Source organism: Equus caballus, chromosome 15 (genome assembly GCF_041296265.1).
Source record: "Equus caballus isolate H_3958 breed thoroughbred chromosome 15, TB-T2T, whole genome shotgun sequence".
NCBI classification, from domain to species: domain Eukaryota; kingdom Metazoa; phylum Chordata; class Mammalia; order Perissodactyla; family Equidae; genus Equus; species Equus caballus.
The window spans coordinates 72,628,848-72,645,134 of record NC_091698.1 but is presented as its reverse complement, the minus strand read 5'-3'; the positions used below and the strand labels follow the sequence as shown (position 1 = coordinate 72,645,134).

Here is a 16,287-nt window from a genome sequence, read left to right as displayed (position 1 = left end):
TACTGATAACAGTTTGTAATAGCCACATATTTCATCTGATAGATATACCATAGTTTACTCAGTTATGGGAATATTAGGTGGGTATCCTTTTTGCCCATTGTAAATGATGATGCAATAACCAACTTCACACATCAATCTCTAACCACATATCTGATATTTTCCTTGGTATACCATTCTAAAAGTTGCATTTCTGTCTCAAAGGGTATGAATGATGTTAAGGCACTTGATTTGTGTTACTAAGCTACTTGAGAAACACTACACCAAGTGTTAACCAAGCCTCCTCATCTTAGTGAATGTGATTTAATGTATATATTAATGTATGAATTATATACAGTATTGACAGTTCAGTTTTCTCTCTTTTTCTTGATCAATCTGGCTAGAAGTTTGTCAATTTTAATAATCCTTTTAAAGAAACAATATTCACTTTGTTGATTTTATTTTATTTTTTATTGTGGTAACATTGGTTTCTAACATTATATAAATTTAAGTGTACATTACATCATGATCACCACCCAAAGACTAATTACAATCCATCACCATACACATGTGCCTAATCACCCTTTTTGCCCTCCTCCCTTTCTCCTTCCCCTCTGGTAACCACCAATCAAATCTCTCTACGTGTTTATTTGCTGTCGTTTTTATCTTCTACTTATAAGTGAGATCACACAGTATTTAACTGTCTCCCTCTGACATAGTTCTCTTAGCATAATGCCCTCGAGGTCCATCCATGTTGTCACAAATTGCAACATTTCATCTTTTTTAATGGCTGAGTAGTATTCCATTATGTATATATACCACATCTTCTTTATCCATTCGCTCCTTGATGGGCATCTAGGTTGCTTCCAAGTCCTGGCTATTGTGAATAATGCTGCAGTGAACATAGGGGTACGGGTATCTTTATGCCTTTGCGTTTTTGTGTTCTTTGGGTAAATACCCTGCAGTGGAACAACTGGATCATATGGTAGTTCTATTCTAAATTTTTTGAGAAATCCCCATAGTGGCTGCACCAGTTTGCATGTCCACCAGCAGTGTATGAGGATTCCCTTTTCTCCACATTCTCTTCAACACTTGTTATTTCCTGTCTCATTAATTATAGCCATTCTGAAAGTTGTAAGGTGATATCTCATTGTAGTTTTGATTTGCATTTCCCTAATAATTAGTTATTTCAAACATAGTCATCTGTAGTTTTGATTTGCATTTCCCTAATAATTAGTTATTTCAAACATAGTCGTCTGATAGCTTTATGTAGTTTCCCTTTGTATGTAACTTATTCCCTTTCTCTTTCAACATTTAGGATTCTCTCTTTATCTTTGTTTCTTGACATTTTAATCATAATGTGTCTTGGTGTGGGCCTCTTTGGCTTTATATTCTTTGGTGCCCTCTGTGCTTCCTGTACCTGGATGTCTGTTTCCTTCCTTAGGTTAGGAAAATTTTCAGCTATTACTTCTTCAAATAGCTTCTCTTCCTCTTTGTCTTCTCTTCTTCTGGAATGCCTATAATACAGATGTTAGTGTGCTTGATGTTTTCCCAGAGGTCCCTTAGACTATCCTCCTTCTTTTTAATTCTTTTTCTTTTATCTGTTCAGCTTTAGTGTTTTCCCCTAGTCTTTTGTTCAGCTTGCTGATCCATTCTTCTGTATCATCTACTCTGCTATTGAGTCCCTCTAATGAATTTTTCACTTCCAGTATTGAATTCTTCATTTCTGATTGGTTCTTCTTTATTTTTTCCAGTTCTTTGTTGAAGTTCTCACTGAGTTCATCCATTCTTCTCCCAAGACTAGAAAGCATCCTATTAGTTTGTACTCTTTGTCAGGTAGATTGTTTATCTCTGTTTCATTTAGTTCTGTTTCTGGGGTTTTGTCCTCTTCCCTTACTTGGAACATATTCCTTTGTCTCCTCACTTACCTCTTTCTCTGTGCTTATATCTATGTATTAGGTACATCAGCTACATCTCCCAGTCTTGGAGTGGTGGCCTTATGTATTGATGCCTTATGAGGCCCAGCAATGTGATTCCTTCTTGTCACATCTTCCAAATGTTCCAGAGTCTCCCCTGTGTGGACTTCATGAGTCTTTCTGTTATAGCAGGGTTCCTCTTGCTGCAGGTGTGTGGGGAGGCTAGGCTGTCCCACTGGCCAGCTGGTTGTAATGCTCAGTTGTGTGTGACTGCTGTGGTCACTTCAGTCACTTTGTCAGGCATAGAGAGCCCCAACAGAGTTGGCTGCAAGGTCTAATATTACATTCTTGTTGCAGTTTTTCTGTTAAGTGAGTAGGCCATCAGCATGGCTGGTTGTTAGGCTAAGGGGCTTAAAATTGCTGTAGGCCTCCAGCCTGCTAGGTTGTTGCCAGCTCTCTCAGAAGTGCAGCTGGATGGGGCCGGCCCCAGGCATGGGAGCACACAATTGTTTCAGGCTTTGGAAGGTGGGTTCAATCCTCTCTGTGGCTGTTTGATAAGCATAAGTCTGCTACAGCTGACAAGCCCCACTGCCCACAGGGCCATGCACCCCCTCAACACAGTCCTTCCCTGATCCACTGAAGCAGACCCAGTCGTCCTGCTGTAGAGGCCTCACACTCCCTGCCCTGCAAATGTGGACCAACTTTCCCATATGCAGAGGTTCCAGGCACCCTGTTTCTGTGGGCCCACAAGTTGCCTAAGGGCTTGTTATAGGGTGGGGCCAGTTCTTAGGGTGGGCTGCCTGCCCTGGCTTACCTGGATTAAATCAGTGCTCTAGTGGATGTGGCATATCCCTGGGCTAAAGATCAGTGGAACGCCAATGACCTCTGCTAGTGTCTGTGTCAGCATGCCTGTACTAGGTCACAATAATGGCTGCTGCCAGTGTCTCATTCCCTGGGGAGGTGGTCCCAGCCTGGAGTGGTCTCACCCTTCACCAAGATGTGCCCAGAGCCTATCAAGTAAGTCTCTTTTCACCAAAGCACTATGCACCTTTCTTCCTAGTGATTTAAGTTTGCTTTACAAAATGAATGAATTTGTGCCTAGGCCCGTTAAGAGTAGGCTTTTTCCCCTTGTGTCCAATAGTTTTTCTGGGGGTATTCTTCATTGTTGTTAATAGCCAGCAAAGCCAGATGTTATGACATTTGTCTCAGTTGTGCTGAGTCCAAAAGCTGCTTATTATCCCACACTTGTCCAAGGCAAGCTCTGTACCTTAAGATTTCTCCTGATTGGCTGTGAAGCGCCATGGCTAGAATGTGGCTTTTTTCTCTCCAGAAAGGAATTTCTGCCTCTTCCACCTCAGTCAGCACTGTCCCTTGTTGTGGGGGTTCTTTTCGTTCAATTTTCAATTCTCTCTCAGGGGGAATTGTTGCAAGAGTAGTTGTAAATTTGTTGTGCCAGTGGGAGGGGGTGAGTTCAGAGTCCACCTTTGCTGCCATCTTGACTCCGGATCTGACTTTGTTAAGTTTCTTTTTCTTTTCCATTCTCTCTATCATTGACTTCCACTCTAATTTGTATTATTTCCTTTATCTACTTCCTTGGCTTTAATATATTCTTCTTTTTTATTTCTTAAGGTCGAAGCTTAGATCATTGAAGTATAAAAATATTTTCTAATATATGCGTTTAAAGACACATATTTTCCTCTACCTACTGCCCTAATTGCATGCCATAAAATTTGGTATGTCATATTTTCATTATCATCCAGGTTAAAATATTTTCTAAATTCCCTTATAATTTCTTTTTGACCCAGGGATTATTTAGAAATGTGTTGTCTAATTTCTAAATATTTTGAGAATTTTCTAGGCACTTTATTTTTATTTAGTCTAATTCAATACTGCTATGATTAGAGAACATACTCTTCAAGATTCTGATCCTTTGAAATTTCTTGAGAGTTAATTTTGTTGTCCAGTAAAAGTTCTATCTTGGTAGATGTTCCATGTAGAATGATCTCCATTGTCCACTGCTATGATAAGAAGGAACCCATTTATCTGTTTTAACTAGCATAGAACCTTCTAGTTCCCATCTTTAATTTTGCTTAATTTCCATTTTATAACCAAACTCAAAAAATCTATCCAGTCATCCTACTATAAAGTCTTAACAAATTCAGAATATTTTCTAAATTCTAAGTGAACATTTTTGTTTATGCAGAAGAGGGAAGAATATATTTTTATTAATACATCCATTTCCTGTCAAGATTTTAAGAATAATTAAGAAACTATTAATTAATACATTAAAAAGATCATACATCATGATCAAGTGGGTTTCATTCCGGGGATGCAGGGATGGTTCAACATCCGCAAATCTATCAATGTGATACACCACATTAACAAAATGAAGAATAAAAATCACATGATCATCTCAATAGATGCAGAGAAAGCATTCGACAAGATACAGCATCCATTTATGATAAAAACTCTAAATAAAATGGGCATAGAAGAAAAATACGTCAACATAATAAAGGCCATATATGACAAACCCACAGCAAATATCATTCTCAATGGAGAAAAATTGAAAGCTATCCCTCTAAGAACAGGAACCAGATAAGGATGCCCACTGTCACCACTCTTATTTAACAGTTTTGGAAGTCCTAGCCAGAGCAATCAGGCAAGAAAAAGAAATAAAAGGGATCCACACTGGAAAAGAAGAAGTGAAACTGTCACTCTTTGCAGACGACATGATTTTATATCTAGAAAACCCTAAAGAGTCCACTAAAAAACTTTTAGAAATAATAAAAGAATACAGTCAAGTTGCAGGATACAAAATCAACGTACAAAAATCTGTTGCGTTTCTATACACTAACAACGAAGTAGCAGAAAGAGAAATTAAGAATACAATCCCATTTACCATTGCAACAAAAAGAATAAAATACCTAGGAATAAACTTAATGAAAGAGGTGAAAGATCTGTACACGGAAAACTATGAAACATTGTTGAAAGAAATCGAAGAAGACACAAAGAAATGGAAAGATATTCCGTGCTCTTGGATTGGAAGAATTAACATTGTCAAAATGTCCATACTTCCTAAAGCAATCTATAGATTCAATGCAATCCTTATCAAAGTTCCAACAAGATTTTTTACAGAAATAGAACAAAGAATCCTAAAATTTATGTGGAACAACAAAAGACCCCGAATAGCCAAAGGATTCCTGAGAAAAAAGAACAAAGCTGGAGGTATCTCACTCCCTGATTTCAAATTATACTACAAAGCCATAGTAACCAAAACAGCATGGTACTGGCACAAAGATAGACACACAGATCAATGGAACAAAATTGAGAGCCCAGAAGTAAACCCACACGTTTGTGGACAGCTAATATTTGACAAGGGAACCAAGAGCATACGATGGAGAAAGGAGAGTCTCTTCAATAAATGGTGTTGGGAAAACTGGACAGCCACATGCAAAAGAATGAAAGTAGACCATTCCCTTACACCATGCAGAAAAATCAACTCAAAATGGATTAAAGAGTTGAAGGTAAGACCCGAAATCATAAGACTTCTAGAAGTAAACATAGGCAGTACGCTCTATGACATTGGTCTGAGCAGCATATTTTCAAGTCCCATGTCTGACCGGGCAAGGGAAACAAAAGAAAAAATGAACAAATGGGACTACATCAAACTAAAAAGCTTCTGCACAGCAAAGGAAACCATCAATAAAACGAAAAGACAACCTAACAATTGGGAGAAGATATTTGCAAACCACATATCAGAAAGGGGTTAATATCCAAAATATACAAAGAACTCATACATCTCCACAACAAAAAACCAACAATCCAATTAGAAAATGGGCAAAAGATCTGAACAGAGATTTCTCCAAAGAAGATATACAGATGGCCAACAGGCATATGAAAAGATGCTCAACATCATTACCTATCAGGGAAATGCAAATCAAAACTACAATGAGGTATCACCTCACTCCGGTCAGAATGGCTATAACTAACAAGACAGGAAACAGCAAATGTTGGAGAGGGTGTGGAGGGAAGAGAACCCTTGTTCACTGCTGGCGGCAGGGCAAACTGGTGCAGCCACTATGGAAAGCAGTTTGGAGTAACCTCAGAAAATTAAGGATAGATCTACCATATGATCCAGCTATTCCACTGCTGGGTATTTATCCAAAGAACTTGAAAACACAAAAGCATAAAGATACTTGCACCCCTATGTTCATTGCAGCATTATATACAATAGCCAAGACTTGGAAGCAATCTAGGTGCCCATCAAGGGACGAATGGATAAAGAAGATGTGGTATTTATACACGATGGACTACTACTCAGCCATAAGATATGACGAAATCCGGCCATTTGCGACAACATGGATGGACCTTGAGGGTATTATGCTAGGAGAAATAAGTCAGAGGGAGAAAGTCAAATACCATACGATCTCACTCATAAGTAGAAGAAAAAAACGAGAAAAAAAAAACACATAGCATTGGAGATTGGACTGGTGGTTACCATTGGGGAAGAGGGGGGAGCAAAAGGGGTGATTAGGCTCACATGTGAGGGGATGCACTATAATTAGTGTTCGGGTGGTGAACATGATGTAATGTATACAGAATTCGAAATATGATGCACATCCGAAAAAAATAAAAATTAAAAAAAAGATTTTAAGAATAATTAAGAAATTATTTTTTCTAACCTACTCATTCATCTGTTCATTTCCAGAGAACATATTTTTGGTCTTTACCTGGAATCTTAAAGTTAAAACATTATTCTAGTTTTAGTATATAATCTATGGAACAATTGACTAATATACCTTGATAAAAGGATTTTTTAAAAATTTCAATTTATTTAAACTAAAAGAAAACAAAAGCAATTCACCCACATATCCCTCTCCCCTCTCCCCACCTCTGGCAGCCACCACTTTGTTCACTGTAACTGTGAGTTTGGTTTATTTATATATATGTATATGTATATTGCTTGTGCATATATATATATATATACACATATACATACGATTCCACATATAAGAGAGATTATACAGTATTTGTCTTTGTCTGACTTATTTCCCTTAGCACAATGCCCTCAAGGTCCATCCATGTTGTTGCAGATGGCAGGTGTTCATTCTTCCTATGACTGAATAACATTTCCTTGTATGTATGTAGATATATATATGTATATATATATACCACCATTTATTTATCCATTCATCCACTGATGGACACCTAGGTTGTTTCCATATCTTGACTATTGTAAATATTGATGCAATGAACATGGGAGTGCATATATCTTTTCAAATTCATGTTTTTGATTTCTTCAAATACCCAGAAGTGGTATTTCCATGTGGTAGTTCCATTTTTAACTTTGTGAGGAACCTCCATATTGTTTTCCACTTTGCTTGCACCCATTTACATTCCCACCAACAGTGCACAAGGATTCCCTTTTCTCCACATCCCTGCCAACACTTGTTACTTCTAGTCTTTTTGATAATAGCCATTCTAACAAGGTGTGAGGTGATATCTGATTGTGGTTTTGATTTGCATTCCCCTCATGATGAGTGACGTTGAGCACATTTTCACATCTGTATGCTTTCTTTAGAAAAGTATCTATTCAGATCTTCTGCCCATTTTTTAATTGGATTATTTCTTTGTTTGCTATTGAGTTGTATGAGTTCTTTATATATTTTGGGTACTAGCCCCTTATCAAATATATGATTTGCAAATATTTTCTCCCATTCAGTAGGTTGCCTTTTTATTTTGTTGATGGTTTCCTTTGTTATGCAGAAGCTTTTAAGTCTGGTGTAATCCCACTTGTTTGTTTTTGCCTTTGTTGTTTTTGTTTTTGGTGTCAGTTTCAAAACATCATTGCCAAGACTTGTGCCAAGGAGCTTACAGACTATGTTTTCTTCTAGGATTTTCATGGTTTCAGGTCTTACATTCAAGTCTTTAATCCATTTTGAGTTAATTTTTGTGTATGGTGTAAGACCATGGCCCAGTTTCATTCTTTTGCATGTGCCTGTCTAATTTTCACAACACCATTTGTTGAAGAGACCGTCCTTTTCCCATCGTATGGTCTTGGCTCCTGTGTCATAAGCTAATTAACTATATACGTGTGCCTTTATTTCTGGGCTTTCTATTCTGTTCCATTTTTCTACATGTCTGTTTTTATGCCAATACCACACTGTTTTAAATATTATAGCTTTGAAATATAGTTGAAATCAGGAAGCACGATGCCTCCAGCTTTGTTCTTTTTTCTGAAGATTGCTTTGGCTATTCAGGGTCTTTTATTGCTCCAAATAAATTTTAGGGCTGTTTGGTCTATTTCTGTGAAAAATGTCATCGGAATTTTGAGAGGAATTACATTGAATCTGTATATTGCTTTGTGTAGTATGGACATTTTAATAATATTAATTCTTCCAATTTATGAGCACAACATATCTTTCCATTTATTTGTGTCTTCTTCAATTTCTTCCATTAACGTCTTGTAGTTTTGAATATATAGGTCTTTCACCTCCTTGGTTAAATTTATTCCTAGGTATTTTATTCTTTTTGATGTAATTGTAAGTGGGATTGTTTTTTTCATTTCTCTGTCTGATAGTTCATTATTGGTATATAGAAATGCAACAGATTTTTGTGCATTTTGTATCCTGTCACTTTACTGATTTTACTTATTCGTTCTAACAGTTTTCTGATGGGGTTTTTAGGGTTTTCTAATATAATGTTATATCATCTGCAAATAGTGAGAGTTTTACTTCTTCCTTTCCAATTTGGATGCCTTTTATTTCTTTTTCTTGCCTGATGGCTCTGACTAGGACTTCCAATACTATGTTGAATAAAAGTGGTGAGAATGGGCATCCTTGTCCTGTTCCTGATTTTAGAGGAAAAATTTTCAGCTTTTCACGATTGAGTATGATGTTAGCAGTGGGCTTTATTATGTTGAGGTGCATTCCCTCCATACTTACTTTGCTGAGAGTTTTTATCATAAATGGATGTTGAATTTTGTCAAATACTTTTTATCTTTTTTTTTTTTTGAGGAAGATTAGCCCTGAGCTAACATCTGCCACCAATCCTCCTCTTTTTGCTGAGGAAGATTGGCCCTGAGCTAGAATCTGTGCCCATCTTCCTTTACTTTATATGTGGGACATCTCCCACAGAATGGCTTGATAAGCAGTGGGTGGGTCTACACCCAGGATCTGAACCAGCGAACCCCGGGCTGGCGAAGCAGAGCACGTGAACTTAACCACCGGGCCACCAGGCTGGCCTTGCATCTTTTGAGATGATCATATGATTTTTATCCTTCATTTTGTTAATGTGGTGTATCACATTGACTGATTTTCAGATGTAGAACTGTCCTTGCCTCCCTGGAATAAATCCCACTTGTTCATGGTGTATGATCCTTTTAACTTATTGTTGTCCGGTTGATAATATTTTGTTGAGAATATTTGCATGTATGTTCATCAGGGATATTGGCCTGTAATTTTCTTTTCTTGTGGTGTCCTTGTATGGTTTTGGTATGAGGGTAATGCTGGCCTTGTAAAGCCAGCATTAAGAAAACTCTATTTTTTTAAAGAGTTTGAGAAGGATTGATATAAATTCTTCTTTGAATGTTTGGTAGAATTCACCAGTGATGTTATCAGGTCCTAGACTTTTGTTTGTTTGGATCTTTTTGATTATGGTTTCAATCTTCTTACTAGTAATTGGTCTGTTCAGATTTCCTATTCATCATGAATCAGTCTTGGTAGGTTGCTTGTTTCTAGGAATTTATCCATTTCTTCTAGGTTTCCAATATTTTAGACAAATTTCATTTTAAAGAATAGAAGAAGACTAAACAAAATATGATTGAATATTTAGATTAGCAATTTTTGTTTTAATTTTCAAAAAAGTTGTAGTTTGGCTAATACGTTCATGGTAAGACCCTGCATCTTTGAGTGCTTTTCAAGATACATATGAATTTTTTATTGCAAGTTTCTAATTGGCTTAGTTACCCCAAAATAAAGCAGCTCAGAGCAATTTGGAATTATAAGTATGAGACAGTTCTTTGAAATGGTGTTTATATCAGGAATGATTACTTGAGAATTATTTCCCTACCTGCCCAAATTTTATTCCTGTTATTATTTCAAAATTAGAGTATTTGGATCTGATGTATTTTTATGCAATTGATGGATATCAAATTGGCCTTTTTTTCCTTTTATGCATTCTGCCAATACGTAAAATACTTCTGTGGTAGGCAGAGTACTTGCACAATGAGTCTTTTATTTTATAAAAAGCAAGGCTGGTCATCTTCCTGATTTGCCTCAAGGAAAGATGGCTGGTTTTCTGTACAGTATGAAGATACATATACAAGTATATATGAGAGAAAACTAGTTAATGAAAATAACTAAAACATAGCAACAATAATATAAACTATGTTCTTAGAATATCAAATTATATAGATGTGGTTGGTGAATAAGGCAACTAATTGCATATTGAATGGCAGGCAGATTGGGATAGACATCATTACAGCCTATTTACCAGTTGATGACTTATCTAAATAAAAAAGATTACCTGTGTCAATTTTACAGGCTCCATCTAGTCTGGTCAAAAGGATTAAAAAATATATCTCTACCAGGGGATTCTGGCTACGTGAATAACGTGTCTGTAAGCCACCAAACAAAACTCCGAGACAGCAACAAGTGTAAATTATTTGCACCATATAGATGCTCTTCCTGCAGAAAATTTAACGGAACAGATCTGTTCTGTTTTTCCCTAAAATCCTTCTCATAGGAAATACATTTCATTCTTAATTTCCAATTCGTTTCTCCTAATTACCCACAAAGGAAATTGATGTCACTATTTTATTTTTCTAGATGTTGAGGAAAAGATTTGACCAGATTAACCGAATATTAAGGGTCCAGCAATAGATCCAGTGAGAACGGCTGAATGGGAGAAAAAGGGAAGAGTCATCTAGGGCATTAGCCTTTGAAAAGTGCAAAATGAGGCACAAGAGAGGAGTGGAACAAGAAGCATGCTCTCAGTTGAATCTCTGCTTGGGTTCATTTGCTTTGTTCCCGCCTATGCCTACAGTCTGTACCTTAACTTTGGCTAGTCATTCCCAAACTCATTTGGCAAGTCAGAGAAGACAGAGCAAAAAATCTAGAAAATTGATTCAATGTGTGTACGGTACTTTGCCAGTAGCACGTCTTCATGTAGAAGAAAGAGGAAAAATAAAGTAAGCAGAAGTCACTGGACCTCGAGATCAATACTCTCCCTGCAGTTTGAATCTTAGTTCTATTTACAGCTGGGTACTGTAAACAGTATTTCATCCTTATCTCTTAAGTAATACCTACTTCAGAGACTTTGTATGAAAAATTAATCATAATTTAAGTAAATCTTCTCACACATTTAATGGAACAGAATAAATATCAATAGTCATTTCTATTATTTTGGCGATTAGGGCTGCCAATCATCTCCACATACATGTAGGATGCCTCTTACCTTTGGCTTATCTTATCTCCTTACCTCCTTCTGTCATTAGCAGCATACCAGAGAAAAATGCAAGCTTTTGCATACTACTCTATTTCTCGATACTTCTGTTGAGAATACTTCTCAATACTCAGTATTTCCTGTGCTACTTGTCAGACCCCAGGACTTCAGTGACAACAGGAGTCATACTCAGGGAAAATAATCTAGCCCACTCAACACTGCCACCGACCATCCAAAGCCTTATCTGAGCCTAGCTGGGTACTCTGGATCACCTGTGACTTACAGAAAAGAGTCACCACAATGTGTGACTATCGTTTTGAACAGGATAATTGTAATCATTCATTCACCTGAGTGATGTCACCTGTGTTCATTGCATTTCTGTGACTGTTGTGTTCCAGTTCCACAGTGTTTACAGTTAGTGGGGAATGGCAGCTCTAACTCAATTGGATTTACCCTCAGATGCACCTGTGAGATTCAGTTTGTCAATTCTGCTCTCAAAAATACATATAATTTCCACAGTATAATGTCAATATTTTCTTGTTTGAGAAACATCTATGACAGCTTGGGCTTTTGATCTTTCCCACATATTTTCTGATTTCAGTGTGAAGATTTGTGATGAACTATAAGAATGAGAAAAATGCCCATGTAATGTCTCTATAGCTGCCTCTTCTATGTAGAATTGCATTACTATTAAATGACATCCTTTGATGTACAGGTGTTTGTTTTCATTCTATACACAGAATGAGAAACAGATGACGTAAAATGAAAAAAAAAAAAAACCTGAGACATAGTGCTGAGCAGATGTCAGCAAATGGTCTTCAATACTGTGAATTCTAAGCCAATTTCTCATTCAAATTTTACCTTCTTTATAGACTTCACCATCTAGAAAAATGACCTGCAAAGGCCCAAGTCAGCACATTTTTCTCTGTGGAATCTCATTTACATCTTTTTTATTGGTTCTTGGGTACATTTTGTTACTTGTGACATTTTATTTCCTTGTTTTAATTATTTTTTATTAGCACATTGTGATGTAATGTGCTTTGGGCTGTTTATATGTTGCAAGATGTTCATTTGCAAAATAATTGAACTCATATTTTTCTCTGTCCGCTGAGCAAAGGTTAGACTTTGAAATTTTGAGTATTATAGCATTTCTACCAATTGCCTCACAAATTGAATATATACACACTCATGCACGGCATAACGATGTTTCAGTTAACAATGGACCACACATACAATGGTGGCCCTGTAAGATTAGTACCATTTAGCCTAGGTGTTTAGTAGGCTATACCATCTAGGTTTGTGTAAGTGCACTCTATGATGTTCACATAGTGGCATAATCCCCTAACAACGCATTTCTCGGAATGTATGCACTTCGTTAAGTGACTGCATGACCGTACAGTTAAGTGTATTTCAAAATATAACAATAAAAGTCAAATAAATATTTCACAAAACATGTTGTGAAGTGAAATCTATAATTTCATCCGAAACACACCCATATTGGATGTCTACTGTGGTGAATCTCTCTCATTCCAAAGGAGGGAAAACAAACAAAAAGAATCACAAGGGAATTAATTGAGAAAATGGACCCAAGAAAGCTGAGAATAAATTCCGACTGTAGACTCTACTAGCTTGTGGTTTGGGGAAAGTTCTTAATTTCACTAAACCTAAATTACCTCGTGTCTATAATAGAAATAGGATCATTTTCGGAATCAAAGGAATTTGTGTATATGAATGTCTTTTACATTTTAAAGCATCATTCTTGTGTGATTATTTATTGGACATCTTCAAAGACTGTGCCTAAATGTGGAATGTCAAAAAAGAAGATCCAAAAATCTTCTTTTGGTAGCTTTTCCTGATGTTTATGAAAAAGTGCACTTGAAAATATCCTCTATACCAGTTCTTTTCAAAATTACATGTGCGTGCAGAACGCCTTCAGATTCTAGGATGGGGCCATGACTCAGGATTACTAAAAGTAAGAGCCAGGATCCATGCCTGTCCTTGAACCATTATCCCCAGCGCATGGCAATGAGATAAAGAACTTGTACCAGAATGTGGATCAACATGATTCCTTCATTTAAAAAGTCTGGTTATGAAAAAATTTCAGCTGTACAAAACAGAGTGTTTGGTGATGCAGTTAATCTCCATCTGGCTGAAACTCCCTATCCCAGTGTGAACTGAGAAATAATCAGTTCCATCAGGCACTTTGAGCGCACTGTTTTAGACTGCTGGGGGGAAAGCATTTAAAATGTTATTTTATTTTTCACCTGTTATAAAATCAGTTGTCAATCTAAAGTCTTTAAAGCAATGATGATTTGGGGAAAAGTGCTATTATCTAATGGCTAATCCACAAAATGTTAGACTCTAACAGATCTGAATCAAAACTCCTTTTCTGCCACTTAGTAGCACTATGATTTTTAGGCAAATTATTTAATTTCTCCAAACCTCAGTTTTCTCATCTACAAAATGGGAAGAATGATACCTATCTCATAGATAGCTTCTCATTAATTTATCCATTCAACAAATATGTATTGAGTTCTACAGGATGGGGTAGTAGAAGTAGATAAGACAAAGTTCCTACTTAAACCTGATGCCATGGTCAAGTGAGATAGTAAATAAAAAAGAACTTTTCCATTCCTATTTCCATTTTTCTCTTTCCCAAATAATATACCCAAACTCCCAAGTAAATATGGACATGGTGAATTATGGTTGATTTTTGATACTATTATGAAAACAAAATCTGAGATTATAAAACAACATCTAATTGGCCGTATTGTATTAAAGCACCTTCCTTGAGGTCAATTTGAGCAGAATGTAAAGCCTGGCTTTAACAGTCTCTAAACTGTGAAATATTGGGCAAGTTACTGAACCTCCCGGAGCTTCAATTTCCTCTTCTAAACCCAGAGATCATAAGTTCTACTTCATAGTGCTGTTGAAGAAATTAACTGATATCTAAAGACCTGGGAGAATGGAAAGCACTCAAAAAATTATAGCTATTTTATTATTAAGGGCCCAATTCTGGATGAGACCATTTAGAGATGATTGAGATGCATTGTTGCAACCCCGATATTTTGCTTCCCCAGGAAAAGAACTGTATATGATTTCCAATACATCCCTAATGCACACTTTAGATCGTGATATTATTCAGCATTTGTTGAAGGAAAAGAAGAGAAGGAGCAGAGGAAGGTGAAAGAAAGGGAGAGAAAGAAAATACAGGATGACAGAATGCCATCACACGGTATCATCAATGTGATCAGCTTGACATCAGGTCATTGTACAGAAATCACCATGGCCAACACACTAGCCTGGCGTAACATGGGAATTAATTGATAGACCAACAGCACATGTGTGCCTGGGTATACTGGTTACTCTAGCATTAGCATCATTTTTCTCTGTCATTCACCCTACCAGCAAATGAGGATTGAAGTTAGGATCACTTTAAGCCTGTGGCCCACATGGTGCCGAAAAGATTAATGCTAGCACTGGATAGTGATTTCCTAAAACCATAGCCTTCATATACACCCAAAAAAGAAATTCCTTATCCTAAGGTTATAATTTTGCTCTTCCTTGCAAAGTTAGATATCTGAAAAAGAAATTAAGAACTTGTCTCATGCTATTCTCTATAATAAGGAATTGCAAAGACATGAAACAATCCAGAGAATATAGTCTGTGATTCCTTCCTTAAAAGTGTCTTGAGCGTAAAATATCAAAATTTCCCAATATCCCATTTTGATGTGTACTCTCACAGAGAAGAGTTTTTCTTATGACCAAGCAACATATCCATGCCTTAAAGTAAGATGAGCTTGTTTCCTATTACCTGGTCTGGTCTTCTGTAGGCACAGAAAGCAGGTAAGCCTCCTCTTTGTTAGAGCCAGTCAGGGTTTAATTGTGAGGTGTGGTCTATCTGTCTCCTATCCACTGCACGCAAAATTATAGCTCTTGGAAACCTGATTGTCCTCTGTTAAACACTATAATTTCTAATATAATTGACCAATAAATAACAACATAAATTAATTGCTGTATTTAATGCTAATGAGATTCATTTCTATTGAGCTTTGGCGTATTTCTCATAGGCATTAATGTGCCTCAAATTCAGGGAATAAACTAAACCACAGCAACCTTCTGAACATTTTTAGCTTGTAAAGAGCACTTCTTTGTGGTGATATTTAAATAAGCCTACTTTATATAGAAATCTGGGTGTCTTCAAGCTACTTCAAGCTACTTTATTCAGTAAGGTTCTTTGGGTTGCTCATTAGGCTGTGATTAATGTCATGCTTATTTTCGTCTGCAGTTAGAAAACTAACATTTACATGGAATAAGAAAAAGGAAGAGCAGCAGTAAAGGAGATAGAAAGAGCTAACAATGCAAAGCTGACTATGAAACCATCAGTACAAAATTACTTTAAGTTCTTCTGTCAGGGAAGGGGACAAAAAATTATTCAACAATCGTATTTACGACTGAGAAAATAAAAAACAGTCCTGCTGATCCCAAATATTGTAATTCTGGTAAAACTTGAGGTTTGCATACAGAATATGAATATAAATCTGGTTATTTTACACTTACTTTTATTATGATTTTTGCAAATTCTTTCTAAAAAAAATCAGAAAATGAGAAGCTCATTACCATATGTAATTTGATGTATAGCTCCATTAAGATAAGAATTCTCAGAAGACTAGAGCCTACAAAATTTTAATCTTTCTTTTCCAAAAATAACCCAGGGAGAGCACTCGGGATACATTAGGATGGATTCAATTACAGTCATATGTCGCTTAATGACAGGGTTACATTCTGAGAAATGTGTCATTAGACTATTTCACCCTTGTGTGAACATCACAGAGTGTACTTACACATACCTAAATAGTATAGCCTACTACACAAGTAAGCTGTATGATACTAATCTTATGGGACCACCATTGTATACGTAGTCCATTGTTGACTGAAATGTCATTAGGCA

At 36.5% G+C, this 16,287-nt stretch overlaps 1 long non-coding RNA gene across 1 annotated transcript in view; it reads right to left on the bottom strand.

Moving 5' to 3' along the window:
• Positions 1-15,210, bottom strand: part of LOC111768118 (uncharacterized) — a 122,524-nt gene extending 107,314 nt beyond the window's left edge. The window contains exon 1 of the long non-coding RNA XR_002800197.2: positions 15,151-15,210. This is a non-coding gene — a long non-coding RNA (uncharacterized lncRNA). The remainder of the gene's footprint in view (positions 1-15,150) is intronic.
• Between the last annotated feature and the right edge of the window lie 1,077 nt (positions 15,211-16,287).